The following is a 21,298-nucleotide window of genomic DNA, read 5'->3' as shown; positions in this document are numbered from 1 at the left end:
TGAGAAATCTGGAAGAATATAAGAATTGGTAGAGAACTGGGAGGAAAAAAGGAGGAGGGAAACAAACATTCCTTGAGAGAAGTGTTAGGCTTTGTATTTTAAGGCAGGGGGTCCTACTTGCTTCACTGCCCCTATATTTTAAGAGCCCATTATTAAAAGCCACTTTTCAGGCTTTCACAAATGTGGTGAGAAGTCTCAACTGCCTTCTGGTTAGTGGGGATTCTCAGCACTTCCCAGGAAATGCTCAGCACCATGGAGATTCAAGCCTTGAGACATGCAGTGAGTGGGTTTCTGTGAGGCTGAATCTTCTAGATGCTGCCTCTTTGGTTACTTGGAGTTGAGTTGCAAAGCAACTGTCCCCATAATCATAAAGTTACTATTCTTACCTGTGTGAAATACACCCAGTGATCTCTTAGAGTCTGGTGATAGTATAAATAGAAAAATGGTTTTAGTTGCCAGTATCCTGTTCATGCACCTATTTCTTCTTGCACAGGGCAAACGATGTATTAGACAATTTAATAGACAACATAAGTGCAATAAATTGTTAGAAAACCAAGAACTAGTGTGGGGTTTCTAGTGTATTAGAGCCTCTCTCCTAATTGTCCCTGACATCTGTATTTCTAACTTCATCATCCTTGCTTCCCAAAATTCTTTCTTGGATTTCTGGGAAATAACTTAATTTTTCACTCCTAAGCCTATCCCAACTATTAGCTTTTTACAAACTCCTTAACAAAAGGAAGTGAGTGTACTTGGCCAGAGTTTTGTGAACTTACAAGCAATAGCGAGGGAGGGGAAAAAGACTGTTTCCAAACTTGGGATAGTTCCCGGATCTACTTGACCTTTGGCCTTGCAAAGAGTTGTATCAGCACCAGGATAGGGAAGAGACAAGCTTGCAATGGGAGAGGGAAGCACAGCAGCAACAGGAGCTACAGAGCCTGGTGCTGCTGATGGGAGAGCTGCCTGTAACCCCTGCAATACTCTGGTCTTCCTTACTTCCTTTCATTACTCCTAGAGTTCTCTTCTCTGCACAAGATTGCTACTGATTTCTGTGGGCATTATTCCAACCCTGCTGGACCAAGTGGGTCTCCAGTAAAGTCATTCTGATCCAATGAAATGAGAGGGGCTTTCTTCAGGACAGAGGACAGTCACCATGGGAACAGTTGGATGTACATTCTACTTCTTCAGCCTGCAACAGATGAAAAGAGGAACAAGCCCAAAGGCATTCGGGTATTTCTGGTTACTGTTTGCTGCTCATTCTCTTTGTGCTTTGCATATTAGCTACAGGTCACAAGCTTCCCTGGGGACATATCTGTTTTTTTGCCAAGAACATCCATAAGCTTCTGTAATGAGGCCCGGCAGGTGAGCACAGTCGTTGTACAATAGTGAACAAGGCTGTGTTGGAAAAGCCCTTGACTTTTGTTTTGGGAAGTCTCATGGCCAAGTTTCAGCACTTATATTCTGCAGATGCACAAAAACTTTGCTGCTCAGAGATTTGGCACTTAAATTTGAACTGCATGTTGGGCCATCACAGTAGAGAATTCTACAAGTTACATTCTTTTTCCTAATTTCTATGTCACCAATTCAGGACACACTAGCAGTAAGAACTCAGGCCCTGGGAAATGCAGGCATTAATTTGGTTGAGCTCAGTGGGGTATGCCATGCTTCATGGGGTCTAGGGAGGAAGGGGCTTGGGCCCAGGCATTGGGTAGAACTTATGTTTTTAAGAAGTGTCATGGAAAAACTGCCATGGTCATCGAGGGATGGGTGGAAAAAAGAAGGAACAACCAAGGTAGAAATGGTGTATTTGGACAAGACAAAAAAGAGGCCCAAATGAAGCTCCCAAGTGTAAAGTATTTTCTTTCCTTCAGAGCCCCTTCATCCAAGTTGCATTTCCTCTTCTACTAGGACCCTACCATCTCAGGTCCTTTTTCCCTTTACTTCCCCACCCAATTACCTGATCTTCCAAAACTGGCTCCCCAGTCCTTCACCCTAAACTGTGGGATTGCACAAGTAGCTGAAGAGGCTGTTATCTCCTCCTGCTGACTGGAGGTCAACCATGCTTGTTCAGAGCATGAGCTTTAAAACCAAAGTGATTTACAGAGCAGCCTTCATATATATTGGCTGATATTGTTTGATGAGGGTCATTTTGTAGAAAATTTCCCCTGTAAAAATCCTGATTTTAGTTTTCTAGCAGAGTATACCCTAGATTCTTCCCTTTGCTTTCACAGTGTCACTTAAACAAAAATAGAATCAGGAATTACACCTCTAGTACTATATTCCTGTTATCACATATTCCTATCTACTTTCATTCTTCAAGGAGTACTTGACCAACATTGCCCATATAATGCCCATTTTGCTTCTTCACTTTATCCCTGAAGGGAAAGGTGTTTGGTGCTGAGAAGGGCACAGGAGCATCATGCAGCCAAAGTAACTTGGGCAGCTGCTGAGCTGGTTCTGCAGAAGGACATAGGGAGTAAAACAATCCAGTGGCGCTGACAGAGTCATGTTAGATGCCCATGAAACACATTGTATGGTGAAATGACCACCCCACTGGAGTTACCATTCTATGATATGGGCATAGACACTTTCAGTCACCCAGCATTAGTATTTCTCATGTTTTGCCTGCAAAGTGCTCTTTTACTGAGGGGCAGGTCTTTGTAGGCTTTTTTTTGCTCAGTCTTTTTGGTTTTCTGTGTCAGTCTTTAAAGGACATTCCATTTCACAGTGCTAACACTGTACCTTTGTCTGGCCCAAATAATAAAGAGACTCAGGAACCAGAGAAGATAAAGACAATAGCATTTGCCATGCTGCTACAAGAGACAGGGAATGGATTAAAGTGTAGAAGAGAGCACACTTCAAACTGGACACCATAAGTACACAAATTCCTGTCAACTGGTGTATCCACATAGAAACCAAAGGCTTGATCCAGGCCATGCTCAATGTCATCCCTCCTGGTGGAAGCAGAGGTAGATGCTGCCCTGAGGCACAGGGTAAGCCATGGTGCAGCAGCTGCTGCAGGAGCTACACACCTCCATGAACAGAGCTCTGAAAGGCAAAGCCAACCAGTGCCTTCCACATGGTAGCAAGAAGGCAGGAGAACCTACTTACCTCTGGAGACTGCAAATGAAATATAGGATAGCTCATTCCTGCTGCCACCAAGAGGGACACTCAGGTCTGAGTCTCTTGTTCTCTCTCTCTGATTGCACAGAGCTTGCTGGATGATGTGCCTGTGGCTCTAAGAGGCAAGAGGCAGAATTTATTGTTTCTCTCACTTCCACTTGTTCCTGACCATGGAACAAGTGTGCCAAGCTTTGGAGGTAAATGTGAAGTTCTTCTGGAAAGGGGACACCTGCAACATGGTAGGAGAATAGCAAGGACAGGGATTAGTCTCTTTCCAGCCTCCACCCTTGCCTTCACAGAAAACCTTTTTTTATGTGAGAGTCACTGAGCTCTCAGACCTGTCATTATTTAGCTCCAGCTTAAAAACTTCACTTAAAATCCATTCACTTTGATGTTCTCCATAATTGCAAGTCTGCTATTTTGTAATACAGTGCTTAAAAAAAAACCAGCCCTCCCCCTTCTTCAAGGATATCACTTGTACAGTGGTATCCTCAGGCTGTTTTCAAGCAGAACCCCTTTCTGGCCATGCCTTGGAATCACTTTCCAGAGTGAAAGCCAACAAAAATTTCATTTCTTCTGAGCAAGGCAGCTGCCTTGTCATACTTCGGCTACAACACACTGCACTGGCTTCTTTCCCACACGGCTCTGCCACTAACCTGAGAGTCTAACACTGACCAGAGCAATAATCATTGCTGTGTCATCTATCACATCCACAGCTACATCCCTTACAGATACAGCCAGTAGGGCATGCAGCTGTAGGTCACAGTTATTTCAATAAGGGGTCAGCAATACCTGACTGAACAAACCCACAACTGCACTCAGATATGTTGAGACCAAAGCACTTTGAGGGTGCTTGCTCAAGACTTTGCATGCTACTGCAGTGGTCTGTAGGTTCTGCAGACCCCAGGCTCCATCCATCCATCCATGGGACAGTTCAGCACAAAACAAGCATTCCTGGGGGAAGATCTGCAGGATCCTGCTGCAGAAATGCATTGCCAGAGAGCTCAGTGCTGTGGTCACATAGCCCTATCATCTCTGACAGGTTGCAGAGAGCTGGTGTAAGACCTGACTATCCATGAGGTTCACTTGCTCATAATTTTTGCTCCATGAATGATGCAGGCCTGGGATAATCCTGTAGGAGAAACCATGGAGGGTAACGGATGGTAGAGATTTGATACAATGCAAAATGTGATACAAGCAGGCCAGGCATGTACTGCATTCTTTGTGGAGAAGTGCATGGTGTGAGAGTTGAGGCTATGTGAGTTATATATGCAGAGCAAACACAGAAGAGCACACATCAACAGATCTGGAGCAGACTGTACTGTCAGCAGCCAGGGAATGCTGTGCAATTGCAGCGGCATGGCAAAGTATGAATGCTATGCAGGCAGATGGTAATGCCAGAGCTCTCACAAGCCTTTCCCCAGGAAATCCATGGCCAGAAGTGTGTGCACAAAGCAGTGTCATTTGTAGAACACGAGAAGCAAACCTTCTGTCCCCCTCAGTATTTGTAAGGCTGTGGATGGAGTCCTGTGTCTAGCTCTGGGTGCAGTTTTTAAGACAGATACACATCAGTTGGAGAGAGTCCAAAGGAGAAGTAACAAGAAGGCTCAGAGGTCTTGAAAACCTGATCTTTGAGGGGAGACTGGAAGAAGCAGGCTTTGTTTAGTCTAGGGAAGAAAAAAAATTTAAGTGAGACACAGTACTAGTCCTCAAATACAGTAAAAGTTTACTGCAAAGACTAACACATTGCATCATTTGCCGTGGCCACTGGCAAATCTGTGAATGGTCAGGACAGCAAAGAACTGGAGGAGGTCACCAAAGGAAGCAGCTGAATTTCCACTGCTGGAGATTTTAAAGAACAAATAAGACAATTTTAAGAAAGGACAAACTTTAGGGACAATCAACCCCACCATGAGCTTGGAATGTGAACCCTGTGTCACCTTTCATGATCCCCTCCAGCTTGGTTTCATACTGTGCAATACCATCACCTTCAGAGGCTAAGACAGTACCATGAAACAACATGATTGTAAAGAGACTAATGATTGAAGAAAAGTATTTACAACTGTAGGGAAATAAAAATGTAAAATTAGACATATGGAACCTGGCCTAGACAGTCTCATCGGACACCCATGTGTAAAGCACATTTCAGCACAACTGCTGCAGGATCTTGACTCAGCTGAGAGAGGTGAGTAAGGTGAAAGGGGTTGTGGGGGGAAAAAAAATTATATACACTTACATGGACAACAACTGTTTTAAATCCACTTCCAGCTGCCTCATAAAGGAAGTGGCAGTTCTCTGCTACAGCTACCGGCAAAATTCACCATCACTCCAAATCCTGACTGGAGATGCTTCACTCCTGGTTTTGGCTTTTAAGTACACCTCTCATGGCCCCTCCATCTCCTCATGCTTGTACCCTCAATTGTTTATTTCAATAGTGAGATGGGTCACAGTGTCATAAAAGTGCAAACTATACTCATAATCCATGCTTGGGTATGGAGCCACAATGACAGATAGTTCATAAAGGGCTAAGAAAATGCAGATCCATGTGACTCTAGAGAGGCTCACGCTCATCATAGTGCACCAACAGGACATGAATACTCTAAAATGCTCCAAACTAAAACTAAGTGGAGAGGGAGTTGGTTAATTCTTACCTGTTATCTGTGGTCTTCAGAATGCTAATCAAGGCTCCTTTAGCATCATCTAGTGCTCCTAAGGCTGCCCTGGGAGATCTGGGAGAAACACCTAAGACTTTCAGTTTCTTCTGTACAATGCCAAGTGACCTGCCTCCACCAGCAGCAGAGGTGGCACAGCTTAGCACAGCATGGTGTGGAGGAAGAGCTCACTGCCTTTAGAAAAGTAATTGGTACAGCTGAAAAACATACCAACAGCCTTCCAGGCATGTCAGCTTGTTCTCAGCATACAATGGTTCAGTAGTGAGTGGGGAACATGACACTGAGTCAGTGAGGCTGGGATCCAGATTGAAACTTTTCTCAGAATTGGAGCAGGACCCACTCACTGAGCCTAAAGTCACTGCTCCATTAGCTTGTCTTCCCAAAACAGACTTCCTGGAGCCTAAAGCTAGCCATTCATGGCTATGGGCTTTGCATGAAGAAATCCCTTCACCCCACTTCTCTGGAGGGTTCAGGGAGCACCTGGATGTTTGGCAGCCTGCCTATCTCTTTAGAACAGGTTAAGCTTCTGTTCTCTGCAAGCAGAAACTGCTGCATAGAAGCAGCTATGGGTTATGCATGCCTTTGTACAGAAAATCATCTTGTGTTCATTATCCTCATCTCCTAACTAAGCTCATGGCTGTTTCTTCCCAGTACAGTGGCAGCAACTGCACAGCTGCTGGAAATCAAACTGTGCCATGCAAAGTTACCTCTTGTATCAGAAAGCTTCTTATTTGGAAAGCTGCAGAGAACCTCATACCTTTACATTTGCAGTGACTCCACTGTGAGGAAGGTGACACTTGCGGGGCAGTATGTCCAGCGGTGTAAGACAAACGAGGAAGATGCCGCTGGGCAGCACCTACAGCATGCAGCAGGGGCAGCTACTCAACAAACTAGGTAAGCTGCTTCCCCAGCTTCCTTTAATCTATTCTCTAAGAGGAGGCTCCAAACCAGCTGTGCAAGCCCTGCACTCCCCTGTAATGCTTTGACTCTCTGAGCCATGACTACCTACTTGTGCCTTCCCTGTGAGCCTCTCATAAAATTAGCTTTGATACAGAGCAAGTAAAGAGGGATGTGAAAAATGCAGACAATGGCACTTTCAGACTGAGGCAAGGAGGCACTTGGGGCAGCCCAGCTATCACCTCATTCAGGCTGGGCTGCTGCCTGTGTACATGTTCCATCTGTGCTCTCTGTGGCTGTAGCCCAGCAGTCAGGGCCAGAGGTCATCTTTACCATTTAGAGTTTGTTCCACAAACAGGTCTTCTCCCATCCTTAGGGGCCCTTCCCAGGGCATCCTGCTCTCTATTTATACATTGTGTTCTTTAATTTTTTTCCCTTGTGAGAAAGCCTAAGCTATTTCTTCAATAGCAGAGAGGGAGATGAAGTAGTGGAAGAGTAAATAATATAGAGTGGTTGAGCAGACCTCACATTATGCCTGAAGTCCACATGTGAAGACATCAGTCTCTCATGTCTTCTGTTGGACCAACAAATTTACCTCAATGGATCGGTACATGTTTCTTTCCTGACTTTTTAAATTTTATTTGTTTATTTAATATTTTTTGCAGGGCAGGCATCAAGCAGAGGCCTTCCCCGTAGTTGTGCTCCTGTCCCAGGAAGGACAGATGCACTTCCATGTGAGACGCCTGGGAATCAAACTGTAGGCTTTTTACCTGAGAGCTTTTAGCAGGGTTTAGTGTGGCTGCCGTCCAGCCCAGCAGTCAGTGACCCTGACCGGGTCCCCCTGGATGAGCGATGCACACGAGGCGGATCACGGCAGCACTGGTGGACTGGACTCCCCTCTGATCACTGTGTCTCTCCCCGACCCCAGCGGTGGCCGGTGCTTGGTGCAGGGACAAAAGCCGAGAGTCCCTGGTGGGCCATGCCACTCCCCCAACCGGGTTTCCCCACCCTGGGCTGTGCCTGGCCCCACGGCGCCTGGCCGGGAGCTTGAAGGCTTCCACAGCCATCCACGGCCAGGCTGGTTCTCGGCCCCCCGCAGGAGAGTGGAACCCGTCCGGCCTTGTAGGGAACGGCAGCGGGGCGATGCCGCCCGCCGGACCGACCCCCGGCCCCCCGCCCGCGGGTGCGGCTCCGGGGCAGCTCCTCCCACGGCCGCTGCAGCTCCCGGCTCCCCCTCCCGAGCCAGAGCTGAGGCCCTTGCCATCTAGGATGTGGAATGGAGGGCCGAACCCCTACCGGGTGCGAGAGGGAGAAATACCGAACTGGGAATTTGGGGCTGGGCTCATAGCTTCAGACGTGCGCTGTTTAAATGACTGCCTAGGTAAAGATGTGCTGCTGTATATTGCCCTCCAAGACACAGACAGAAAGTAGTGGTGCTCTTCTCTCTAGAAGGCGAAAGCTTGCCCTAACAGCTTCCCGGGTGTCTTCCCCTGCTGAAAAAGGAGAGCCACTTGTTAACATAAAAGAAGATGCGGGTTTTTGTCGTGTGTTCTGGCCAACAGCAAACTCACCATCACTGTTTCCTGTCCAAAAATACCCTGAACATCCCTATCACATTTCTCTTGACAAAGCAGTAGTAGATGTTTCAGCATTCTCAGATGTTTCAGCACTCTCAGCTGGCTGGGAGGCAGCCTCCATAGCAACAGCATCTTGGCCTCTGACCCTATATATTTAGTGAAAACAGTGCTGTAGGAGAGCTTAACAGCTTTGGGGATGAAACAGGAGCCTCCTCATAGAATGGTTCTGGCATTGGGGCTGACACAGTGGAGCCTACTCCCACTTGGACCCAATTGGGAAGAGGTTGTTTCAGTCCTGGCATGTGCCTAGTATGTCTCCTCTAACACTGAATCACTGGCCCTATTCATCTGTCCCACACAAGTGGCTCAAAACACACTGGATGGCAAACACCTGCTATTCTTCAATCTGCAAAGAAGAGTTGGAATCCATTTTCATGCAAATTGCCAGAGAAAGGCTAAAGGCTGGAGTGTTTTTCCTCCATCCCAAGCAGCAGTATGCTACCTCATGGCAGTCATATCTTCCAACGGAATGACCCTTCCAAAGAGAGGTGGCAGCCTGCTGCCATTTGGAAGAACAGAGCCAGTCTCACCCACAGAAGCAGCCCTGTGGCTGATGTGCATCCAGCGTTTTTCCACTCAGTGAAGGCCATTTCTCCAGCTAAGATGTTTGTTACCGTGGCCTCCTTCTCCATCTTAGCATATTTGTGATATGCAGCCTGGTATATTCTGTTTATAGCCACAGCTCTGAGAATCTGATCCCAAGAAGCCACCACTGCTAAAAGTTGTTGGGCAAGAAATAAGGACATCTCCATCTAGGGAAAAAAGAGATTACGAGAATGAGCCCCAAGGTCAGTGTGCTGGACTCTTTCTCTCGATTATTTAATCTCAGACTTTAAAAAAAAAAAATCTTCATCTCACAGGGTGTTTTTAACTGCAGTCATTCCTGTGATATCTGAGTTTGCAGGTATTGGGAAATAGAGTTATAGTCAAGGACAGCAGAAGGCCTCCCACTGTTGGTGGCAGTGCACAGACCATGGGGCAGAAAAAATCAAGGATTTTTCTCTTGCCATAATGACTATGCAGGTTATGCACATTATACCCAAATGATTATGGCTGAAGAAGCTGAGCTAATGAAGCATGAGCCTCAGAAAACTTCCTTGTGCTACTGTGGTAAAGAAACACAGGTGCTCTTTACTCTCTCTCGTAAGGTTGAGCTGAAAAAAACACCTTTCAGATACTGCATCAGCCAGGACTTTGAAGAGTAGTGATAGAAAAGAGACCTGGTCTTACTATAAGACTTGGCAGCTCTGGGGCTGAGTTTTTGGCACCGTCCTGTTCCTCTGAGCACCCCTCTGACACCTGACATCTCTGGGCCACACTGTTCACAGCACTGCACTCTAGCAGACTAGGAATTGGAAATGCCAAGATCTCGAGATTTTGTGAAATATCCTGGTTATTTCTTATGAAGTCTCATTCCATATCCTCCACTTGTATGAGTGAACTTAGACGATTCTCAAGATAACCCACAGGCAAGAGCCCTAGATTATAATCTTTCTTTACAGCAACACCTACATAAAAGAAAAACCCTTGTGGCATAGTCTACCTGTCTGTGTATAAAGGTGGTTTGCTCCTTTTAGAATGGTAAGTATTTTCTGAAGGGGAAAATGTGAAAAAACTAAGAGATCTGCAAATTGTGTGACATGAACTGATAATATTTGTATGGGAAATACAGTGAAATATATGCACAGTATTAATAGCCATCACAGGCTATTAATAGGTCATAGCCATCTCAGGTACAGAGCCACAAATATACTCTATGAGAATCGTTTCTAGTTCTCTGCTGATAGACCTCTACCCACAGCTAGTGAAGCATATTTGAATCCCTGTTTCTTTCAGACCCAAGTGTACATGTGTGCACCTCAAGTATGTGGTACCCTGAAGAATAATGGAAATCAAAACCAAAAAGGTGTGAATATTTTGCTAAGAACACAAGGGAACTTACATACAAATTACACTTTTGCAAACCTTTGCCAAAGCAGTGCCAAATTCAGCCCTAGCACTAGAAATATATATCAACTTGGTTGATGAGGGGGTTTGTTGAAAAGTTATGGTTAAGTCCTGTCCTGACAGCACCTTGTTGTGGAATCCTGTGGCAGGGCAGAAGCTAAAATTTGGAAATAATTTTCATCATGTGTGTGCATAGACTGTGTTCCATACACTCATAATTTCTGGAACATACTGCTTTGGCGTTAATAATTCAATTTGGCGTTAATAATTCAAGGATGATTTTCTGCTAAGGCAAAAAAAGTAACCAGACATCTCCTTCATCCCCCTGAATCTCTGAACTGTCATTCTTTGAAGGATAGACAATGCAAAAAAGTACACAATTGATAACAGTAGAAAATAAATATAAGTACTTCTTCATCACCTGACTTAAGTAAGGCTCCATTTTGGACTTTGAAAGTACCCAGATCTCCCTTGTGCTGAGTTCAGTTTAGCATCATAGCACTCTCCCTTCAATGAGAGGAAACCAGAGAGTGAATGAGCCTAAGGTTATGGGAATACCACTTTATGACATGCTCAAAAAGTGTCTGCTAATAATATGGCTGAACAGAGCTCACAGCATTGTGTCATCTCTGTGCCCATACCCTCTGCCCAGGGGCTTAGGCTGGGGCTGTAGACCTGGAACAGGCTGTGTGGGTCTTGCTGAAAGACATAAATAACTTCACTCCTTTCTGATTCTGTTCTATTAAACCATCACATTAGCCACAAATTACACTGCCTTAGCTAAAAATAAATGTAAATATCAGGGGTTGTCTACAGACATCTGGTCTCTTTGTGACTGGCACCTGAGATCCCTACACATGAAAAACAAAGTGGAGAGCACAAGCCTCCCCATTTTCTCTATGCTTTTGTGGTTTATAGTCTCTGGAAATTTGTCAGCACTGTGCAATTGCTGAATTTCCTGTCCAGGGACACTTTCCTTGTTTGTCCAGGACTTTGAAGTGGCTCTGGGGAGAAAAAGTCCAACCCCTCCTGTATGACCACAACAGAGGAGAGGTGAGTCCTAGCCCAGCTGCACAGATTTTTTTTGGGCATGACCAAGGCTCAGGGCTCTGGCACTCCCTTTGGAGCACAGCAATGGCACAACATGTTCACCAATGGCATCTGGTTTGGAATGAGTTCCCTGACTTTTATTATTTTGCAGCATAACCTGTCTCAGGGCAGTTGCATCCCAGCCCTTGGGCACTCTCTGGGAGTGACTCCCATTTGCATCATAGCTTTTGCATACAAGGGAGAAAAAACCTAACTATATACAACAATAGTAGTAATTATGGCAAGAGCAATTAAAAAAGGAGGGAGAAAGAGGATCTGGGCCCAGTTCAAATTGTGTATGTCCAATACCAAAACTACCATTACCTTGAACAGGACTGAGTGCTGGTTTCTTCCTGATTCTCAAATAAAGCTACAAAGAAGGCACACTTTGGATTTACAGCAATATTTTCCCTTGTACCTGTTTATCTGCTTTGTTCATTTATCTCTGACTTAACATTCATATTTCCAAAATCCAGCCCACCCAGCAGGTTTCTGGGAGCACAGTCAGTGTTTGCATCTAAAACACCCTGAGAGAAAATACCAGCTCCAAGAGTGTTTTAAACATCAATAGACTTCAGTTCTGCTAGAGCGTTGGTGGAAGAAATTAGAGATGGGTGCAAATGAATGAAAATTCCTGCCACTGTTCTCCAGTCTGGTTCAGCAGAAGTACCAATCTCCTTGGAGCAAACTCATCTTCCTGAGAGCAGCTCTGTTTCCCACTGGTCTCTGCCTGCCCAAGCCAGAGACTTCCAGCCCTCCATGGTCACTACTGATCTGGGTGTTTCCCCTGAGCACAGCCCAGAGCTGTATGTGTGAGCACCACTTCACATTGGTACCATCCTCTTTTATTAGGCACTTTATTTAGGGACCAGCCTGGCCCCAGCGTAGGTCTCTATTTTCAGATAAGCCTGGGATGGATGCTCTGAAGAAGGAACAGGGCCAGTATCTGCCTTCCAGCTTCCCTGTAAGGACAGAAGCAGCATTCATTCTAAGTGTAGTCCCACTGAGCAAAATTCTGGCCTTGCATTTTAATGTATAGCTCCAGACACATCTCTTACTGCTTCCAGCTCTAATGGGAGTCTTGGAAAGAACTACCACTGCAGGGTGTAGCCTTCAGGGAGAACATGCACATGCATGGATTGCCAAGTGGGAGGCACTGGCTGAACCTCCAGGCCAGAGGGTTGGCTGCTGGGGAGCTCCACACCAGGGCTTGATGAAAAACAAAACCAGAAAATAATATCAAGTTGTGGGCTTGTAATTCAAAATGGAATTAGTATCTTGAATCTCACTGTGGTTTACTGCCAGTTGAAGTTCAAGTGAAATTTTTGTGCAGGCCAGTAGAAGTCTGTCATTCTTTAGCTCCATCAGGAAATCCAGGTTGGAAGGGGCCCTGGGAGGACAGATGGCCCAGCCGCCAGCTCAGAAGCAGGGCCAGTTTTCATCAGGCTAGTCAGGCCAAAAAAAGCAGGATTCCACTAACACTCTCTTTTTCATCCTATCTACTGGCTTGAGAGACTGGATTGTGTATTTTACCACATTTTAGTTACACTAGCAATAGAGAAACCACTGCAGCTCTGCCCAGATGAGGAGTCAGGTTCTGTTTTGTGTTTTGCCTAGTTTATATGAAAATGGCAATTGGTAAGCCCAAACTGTCCTCAGCTCCACCAGAACAATGGCCATCATCCTGGAAAAAAGTAAATCACACTGATCCCCGTTATGCTACTTCTAGTGGCCACATTGTCTTTGATAAAAATAACCCAGGACTATTCTTTAAAACAACATGGTCTGAGCTCCTCATGAAGGATGGGGCTTCTCGATAAAAAACTGTACCTGTATAGCATGGCCTCACTGCACTGGAACTACCGTACTGCTGGTGACTTCTTCTTGTGGTACCCGAGTTCTGCTTTCAAGATATCCTGGCCAAACAGAGATATCATCTTTTCATGGGGACCAGGTGAGAATGTGGCCCTTCCCACACAGCACCCTGGTTTCACCAGGAGTCCTATGCCTTGTAACTGCTTTTTCTGGAGTTCTTGGACTAGACAAGAGGTGATTGATGTCTGACTTTCCATCAGACTGTGCTGAAAAGCAGCATTTCAGCCAAGCACTGAGACCAGGCAAAAGGAAACATGGGGAAGGAGAGTCTGTAAAGAGGTAAAACACGAAATAGGAAGGAACGGTGGCATGAGGGATGGAAGCAAGAGGGTTTTGATGGCAAGATTAACAAGGAAGCATGCAGGGAGACACCGCCTAAAGTGACATGTCAAGAGAAGCCGAAGACCACACAGGTTTCTTACAATGGGACAAGATATTTCTAGCCAGGCTTTGGAAAGAGTGTGGAGGAAATAGATGGAATTTAACACCTTCTATTCTACATCAAGAAGTGCTTCTATTCTACATCAAGAAGTAGCATTTTCCTCTTTGCTTTTAAAGGAGACAAGCCATCTAAACCCAAAGGTTTAAATGATTGAAAAATCTCTTCCGGGCAAACTTTGTGGGTGTCAGGTAAGAGGCAAATGAACTGTTTTGATAGCACAGCATCTTCCCCCACTGTACTTTCAGAGGCATAGAGGCTGCTACTTTCAGAAAAAAACTGTATGAGGCAAATGACAACTGATAGATTGAAAGGCTTATCTCAAAATCCTCCCACGCTTTCTCCCAGTTCAATGTCAAAGAGAGGTCAAAAATAGAGATGGCACACTTGAGGGTCCTCAGGACTTTGGGTTTTGTCATTTTGTCATACAGCCGACAGATTCAAGCTTTCAGTCAATGATTTTAAAAATTGATATTGTATTGATGTCAGTATAATCCTCCAAGGCACAAAACAGGACACAAGCAAGCAGGCAGATTTCCAAACTGTCTGGCTCCTTTACATAATTTCCTCCTCATAATTTGTCCTGTGTATTGTACCCCTGACTTAACATCTCTGGCTTCCTTTAGATAAGGGTGAAATTCTTCTTGTGTCACGTGAACTTCTTCAGTTTTATCGCCAATTTCTCAGATAAAGGGCTCACGTGAAGCAATCCTTGCTGAGCTCACATTCCTATCTTCTAACAGCAGGACATGAAGCTTTCCCACCTTATAAGGATGGGTTCCACTGCATGCTTGAAAGGTGCTGCAACTACTTTAAAAGATTTCACAGCCTGAGTGTTACAGAAGGAAATGTTCCTGATACCTGCCCCTCTGGATTAGACAGCAACCTGGCATTCCTACAATGCTGTTCTGTGCGCCAGAGCAAAAACCATTTGGGAGGTTGTATTCCATACTTCTTTGTGGGCAGCTTTTCATCTGTCTCCCAGCACAAGCCGATGCTGGCTGCATTTAATGGAACAAGTCAGAAAATTTCTTCATTGATTCAGGAACTACTTTCATAGATGGGAATTCAATTCCCCGATGTCTGTTCTTCTCTCTCCATGGTTGAACTCCAGGCTCTGAGGACCTCTGCTACTGGTGCCTAAAAATCAAGCAGGTTAATGCACTTCTGTGTAGAAGAACCTCAAAGCATTTCCTTTTTACTACATGTGAACAAAATTGGAATGTAAATGTATTAACAAAATAAGCACTGGCATTTAAAAGGAAGCAGAGAAACCAGATGCTCTGTCTCTTTCATTATGCAAAGCAAGAAGGAAGTGTCCCAAGAGACACCAAATCACACCTGTTGTATGAAGACCGGTCTGCCTATTCAGACTTCTGTGCAATAAAATGGACACTTTAAGATTTACCAAATATGCACTTCAGCCTTTTAATTTTCTTTCATTTTTGTTTCCAGTTTTCAGGCTACAAGTCCTTGTTTCACTCATAGTAAGAAAATATCTGTTTAGGAAGCCAAGGACTGGGGAGGAGGGGAGAGGCTCCCTCTTTGGCAGCTCATTTAAAATCCAGGCTGTGATGATGAGTGATGCACTACAGACCATTTCACCACGGGCCATGCTGTTCTCACAAGGTTTCCTATTTATCACAAGCTTCCTTGCTCATGGAAAGGAAAGCTCAAGAGCAGAACTGCACAGGGTATCGTGCTCCTCTTCGCTCCTGGGCAGACCTGTGACTGTGTGGTGCTGCTCTGCAAGAGGTCAGCTGCTCTCTCCTTTCCTCCTCTCTGCGTTTTCCTTCTAGCTCCACTCACGTGAGATTTCTCAGCAGGACAAGTCAGGAGCAGTAGGACAGTCCTCAAGGCTTACACTGAGTGGCAGGGAGGCAGAAAGGTCATCTCTGGTTGGGAGCAGGGGCAGATCAGAGAAGTTGTATGTCCATGTCCAGCTCCAACTTATTCAGCCAAAACTGATGCCAGGAGAAGAGTAGGTTATTTTTAATAAAAAAAAAAAAACAACAAAAAAAAAAACCAGAGAAGGACCTATGATATTGTTCTTGAATAGAAACTATTTAGAGGAATAAACCATCACCATGGAAACGGAGAGCTTTGCCAGAGCAAGGCAGGAAACAAAGCACAGAGAGATACCAAAGGAATTTTCAGCCATGGTAACTGCAGCTACTGCGTTTTTGGGATTGCACCTTTGGTCTAGGGGACCCCAAGTTGCCTTCCTAAGCTCATGGGGCACAGCGGAGTCAATCAACCTAGAAGCTTGCGGGATGCAGCACCTCTGCACAGCTACCCACCAGCACCATGTATCCCTGAGGTGGGACATGAAGAAGAACAAAGCCTGCAACAAGAGCCTACAAAACATCTTTGGGAAGTAAAGTTAACTACACAGGGATTAAACCAGAATGAATCCAAAGGGCTTGAAGCCTTGAAATGTTATCAGCTTGTCTGTTTCTCTAAGTCCCGATTAGATCCAAATGCCAGTTCTTTATTTTGAAGTCCTAAAAGGCAAGGACAAGAGCTTAGCTGAGAGGCAACACAGCCTTCATCACATTTAATAATTTCTTATGTTCCTCACGCTTATGCTACCACTACAGAGAAAATATGGACACCGCATTCTTGGCTTTTTGTGCTGTCAGAGAGGCTGACCCCTGAGTAGATCTTTTCACTCAATACAATGTTGTAAATTTTTGAGCCATTTCCATGCTCAGGAGTCCAGCCTGGGCAGCTGTCATCTCCTCCACTGCATTTGAAACTGAGCAGGATATATGGGCAGCTGCTTCACCTTGTTCTCTGTTGTGTGCCTCTTCAATGCAATTCCAACCATAAGTGTGTAGGCAGAACCAAAATTAAAGGCACAGAAAACCCAGGAAAGAAAAATCCATTTGTATAAAACAGTCTGGAGAAGTGACAAGCATCAAGCTCCAGGCTACACTATTGCAGCCAGAAGGCTCAGGGAAGCCCAAAGGAGTAGCACCACCACCAGCTCAAGAAGAACAAGTAGCCCTCATCCTTGCTTGATTGCAAGTGCAATAATTATCCAGCCTCCTTGACACTTACTCTGGTATTTCATGTTGCAACAAGAAACTTGGTCACTTGTGCTTGAAAGCCAATTGTGCAGTGAGGACACCAGCAACCTCAGAAGTGACCCCGGTTTGAATGGCAGTCACCTGCCTGCGAGTCAGCCTGGAGGCTTGCTGCCATGAACATGTGTCTGTCGGTTCTTCCAAATCCATCATGAGCTGCAGCTCTCAGGTGTGATGGAAAAATGTTCTCTGCATTCAACATATGGTATTTAATGCCAGTGCCAGGTACCAGGACAAGGCCTCGGTAGCTTAGCCCTCCAGGTGGATTGAAGCAAAGCTGGGGAACCTGCTGTATCTGAGGAGCAGAGGGTTTGTTATGTGCCTAAGGACTGGGAGGTCCTTGAGTTGTGTCCTCATTGTGCATCTCATCTCCTTGGATGGGAGCAGCACCTTGGATGGGAGCAGCCCAGAGACACACGGCGCTGGATCGTGTGCACCAGGCCTCAGGCAGCGGGGCTGCGCTCCAGGCCAAGGCAGCAGCACACCAGACAGAGGCTAATATTACTCTTCCCAGAGGTTCAGTAGGTCACGGCTTCATCCTGTGAGCAACTCCAGATTTCAGGGCAGTGAGAGAATTGTTTATATTGGCTACTTGTATGAATGCTAAAAAAAAAAAAAGAGGGTATTATGGGACTTCTGTTCTTTAATTCCAAAAAGAAATCAAACATGTCTAGACTGCTGCATGCATGTGGCTTTCCTCCAGGCTTCTCCCACCTGGAGCAATAAGCAGGCTGGAAATTCTCCATAAAAGAGTTTTCAACACCCATTTAAAAATGCTCTCACCCCAGGCACACTAAACAGTATTGACCAGTCAGATTCTATTAGGATGCAACGTAAGCTAGAGGAAAAAGTTTTCAGGCACAGGGCACAGAGATCCTCTGTGATTTCCTCTCACGCTTTCAGCTGAGGGAGACTGCAGAACCAGCTGGCAGCTCGCCCCTGCCAGAGGCAGCACAGAGGGATGTGCCTGCCTGCATTCCTGCAGGGAGGCTGTGGGAGCAGCAGCCACGCAGCCGCCCCACACTGTCCTCCTCCAGCCACAGCTCCATTCCCAGGGACTCGTCCGTGCACCAGACCATGTGAAACAGTTTAGGTGTGGGCTTTTGTTATTGGTGTTACCTGGTGAATTTGAAATCGCTGCTGACAAGAGGTGTCAGAGCTGGTTGTGGAGAAAGACCTTTCCCCTTTAGGCAGGAATCTGCCCAAGTTCAGACTTCATTGCTACCAGCTCACTGAGGAGCCAGGATGGTAGAGGTGGGGGAGGACCAGCAGTCAGGGAATGAGTCCTTGCAGATTATCAGCCTGTCTTCCCTGACAAGGCTGATAGCCAGGGAGGCAGGAGGGCTGTGGAAAATGATTACCAGAAGGGACAAAGGAATTGCCATGTTGATTGAAGCCTGAGGTCTACCTTGTCTGGCAGCAGCCCCAGCACAGAGAGAAGTGGAGAACTGTGTAGTGAGGCAGATGTGAAACCATCAGATACTGTAAATCACTCTTGTTCTTTTGTGAGGTTTCCTGAATCTCATAAACTCTCAAACTACCATGACCAGTGTTGTATTCAGTCTTCTTGCGTAAGTTACCAGTCCCAGACTTTTCACTCTTTCCTCTCCTACTGAAGGCAAGATTTATCTTAGCCCAGTGCTTAGACATTTGTCCAGACTGAGGTCAGACACCAAAGTACCTACATAAACCATCAGAGATGGGAACAACCACAGCAGCTGGCTTGGGAATGCGACAGGACTTCAGTCTCTTCCTTTTCTTAGCAGATCTATAGAACTACCTTTAACTGTTTTCCCTGCATGTTATTGTTTACAAAGCTGTAACTCTTTGCCATCATCACCATTATCCAGACTTTCCACATCTCCCAGGGCTATGGATACAGAGTTTAGCTGCATGTGGAGAAGAGGCCCAGGGAAACAGGCAGTGTTTTTCACAGTTCTCTAGTCCAAAAAGAGGTCCAGATTGTAATTTTCTGGACATGATGCAATAGATAAATATTTGAGAGAGATTTTGAGAGATCTGCTCCCACAGTGATGAAGAGCTTCTGAACTCAGACAGCAAATTTAGTCCCTGAATGAAATATTGCTTAGCAGTGGTGGAATGTTACTACACAGCAGTGGGGTGTAAATAGATCTAGATCACCAGACAGGAATTTTTCTAAAGCTATAAAACTTGAAATAAACAGAGAACTCGGGGCAGGCTGGGTCAGTTCCCCAGGGCTGGGGACTAGTATAGGAAGAGCCCCCTGCTTGGGAAGAGGGTGCTGAGCCTGTCTGCTGGTGAACATGCTCTGTCTGAGCACAGATGGAGCTGGGGTCAGTCCGCACACGTGAGGGCACCAGCCCTGTAGGTAAGTTGGGCAGCCCCAGTTCTGCACATACTCCACAGACTTGCAGGCAGCTTTTCATAAGGAATGAAGGTGGAGATCTCTAGGAGATCTAGGAGATTTGATGTTTTTTGACAATGTCCCCTGCAGACAGGTGAGGAGAGGGGCTTGGACTGTGACCACATTTGCTGCCCAGAGTCCGCTTCCATGAGTGCAACCCTGCATTGCTTCTCCACAAACCCCCTTCTAAAGACACCAGGCCCAACCCTTGGCCAGTGATGATTTATTTCCCTGTGTGCTCCAGCCTGAGCACAGAGCCCACTGCTCCCAGTTGCTGTGGCAGATGGCACTGTGGCTGCAGAGTGCCCGGGGTGAAAGGATCACACTTGCCCGAATGCCAATGCAGGTGTTGGGGGTGGGAACACTCCTGCCTGTCCAAGGGACAGAGGGGACCATCACTGCTCACCCAGCACTGAGAACAGGATGTGCTCCCACCCTGCTACCAATTTACCATGCTGGTGGCCCAGCCCTCTCCCCTTTCTACTACCACAACTGCATAAAAGCATAAGCAGCAGCTTCTCAGCAGGCCCCGCAATGGGAGAGTCAGGAACCATCCTCACCAGCTCCCTGTGACCACTGTGGACCAAGACTGATCATGCTGCAGTTCCCTGATGCTCTGGGGGGCCACTTGTCCCCCAGGGCCAGTGTGGTACTAAACACCAGAGGAAGCTGGCCAGGGCTGGATGGAGAGATGGAAACACCTTTATCCCAGTGGGATGCTCATACCTGAGTTTTCCCCCTCCTATAGCACGTCTGCTGGGATGGAGGCCACCCCAGTGTGGGCTGTGTGACACAGGAGGAAGGCAGAGTGCAGCTGGGCTGTGCAAGAGCAGACGTTTCCCATCTGGCAGAGCCGGCAGCCCGAAGGCGGGTGGAAAACACCGTGGTTACACAGATATGCTACGTCCAATCAGCGGTTCATACATAATTCAAGACGTATGTGATGACATGCTTTAAGCCCTGTAGAAGAATCCAAGATATGTGTGAGACTACCAAGCACTTGCTTTGATGAGCTATCCCAGCTGGCTGCCTTGGTGGCATCCTTGTGCTCAGCACTAGCCATATCCCCCTGTCCAGCATCACTCCTCTGCCGTGGTGATTTTCCATGGCTAGGAACAACCTGGATGGAACAAGGTAAGGAAATTATAATCATCAACATCCCCTAAAAAGGATTTCTTTGAGAAGCTGAGTAATTTGATCAAATGATTCTATCTTCTATCAACTGCCCAGGGCCAAGAACACTGCTTTCTTCACAAGCAGGACATTGTCTTGCTAATATTACAGAGTTATAAAAAGATGAATGAGTGATACCTATAATTTGATTCCATTTCCTGCATAGAAAAAGCATAATTAGATTTATTTAAGCAAAGAACAACGACTGAGATAATATTCATTATAGAGCAGTCCACTGGAAACTCTTACAGAGGAAGAGAAAAAGCCAAGCCCCAGAGTCAATTCTCTGAGTTAAAGTAATAACATTTCTCCAGGAACATTCATAGATCTTTCACTAATGCTAATTCAGCCTCTTCCTCTGTTTATGTAATGATGAATTCTCCGACTGAATAAATCAGCTCCCCCATCATACTTTTCATGAGACGAGAACTTAAATCAGTTCAGTTTGTTGAAGGTAATCAAGAACCACCTTAAGCAAAATCCAAGTGTTTGGAGCAAAACCCTCAAGCTGCTGCTACTTTTCCTAGATGAGCTGATAACAAACCTAGTGAACAACAGCATGACTGTTCAGTGAATTAGTTTATTAATTCTCGAAGAGTTCAAATGCCACCAGGAAAGTATATGAGAACAGACTGTGAAGCCAAAATATCTGTATGTCCCATCCTTCCTTACTTTTGCCCTACAGAACCGGATGCCCCCATACCTATTTTCCAAAGAGCTGTTTGTGTTCATAAACTTGAAAACATTAAAGGTGGGACTAACAAGAAATGGTCTCAGCACAGTGCTCCGAGCAGCTCCTCAGAGAAGGATGCAATGATGTTATGATCATATTTGCCCTAATACTGGGCTCTTTCCCATCCCCTTGTCTGGTCATCATTTAGCATTGGTGAGGCTCCTGCTGCCGCCACGCAGGGTGCTGCTGGCATGGATGGCTCCAGCTGCCTGCTCAGCAGGGCACAGGCTGAGCAGCACAA

At 45.9% G+C, this 21,298-nt stretch overlaps 1 long non-coding RNA gene across 1 annotated transcript; it reads right to left on the bottom strand.

The window, feature by feature from the left end:
- LOC136363189 (uncharacterized) lies at nucleotides 1–20,277 on the bottom strand. The gene is made up of 3 exons (XR_010743921.1): nucleotides 19,878–20,277; nucleotides 3,109–3,227; nucleotides 1–1,186 (listed from the first exon to the last, which is right to left on the bottom strand). It is a non-coding gene; the product is annotated as an uncharacterized lncRNA (long non-coding RNA).
- Nucleotides 20,278–21,298: the final 1,021 nt, after the last annotated feature.

The sequence above is a fragment of the Sylvia atricapilla genome, chromosome 6, assembly GCF_009819655.1.
Source record: "Sylvia atricapilla isolate bSylAtr1 chromosome 6, bSylAtr1.pri, whole genome shotgun sequence".
Taxonomy (NCBI): Eukaryota; Metazoa; Chordata; class Aves; order Passeriformes; family Sylviidae; genus Sylvia; species Sylvia atricapilla.
The sequence above is the reverse complement of the archived record's forward strand: the minus strand, read 5'-3'. Positions and strand labels throughout refer to the sequence as shown.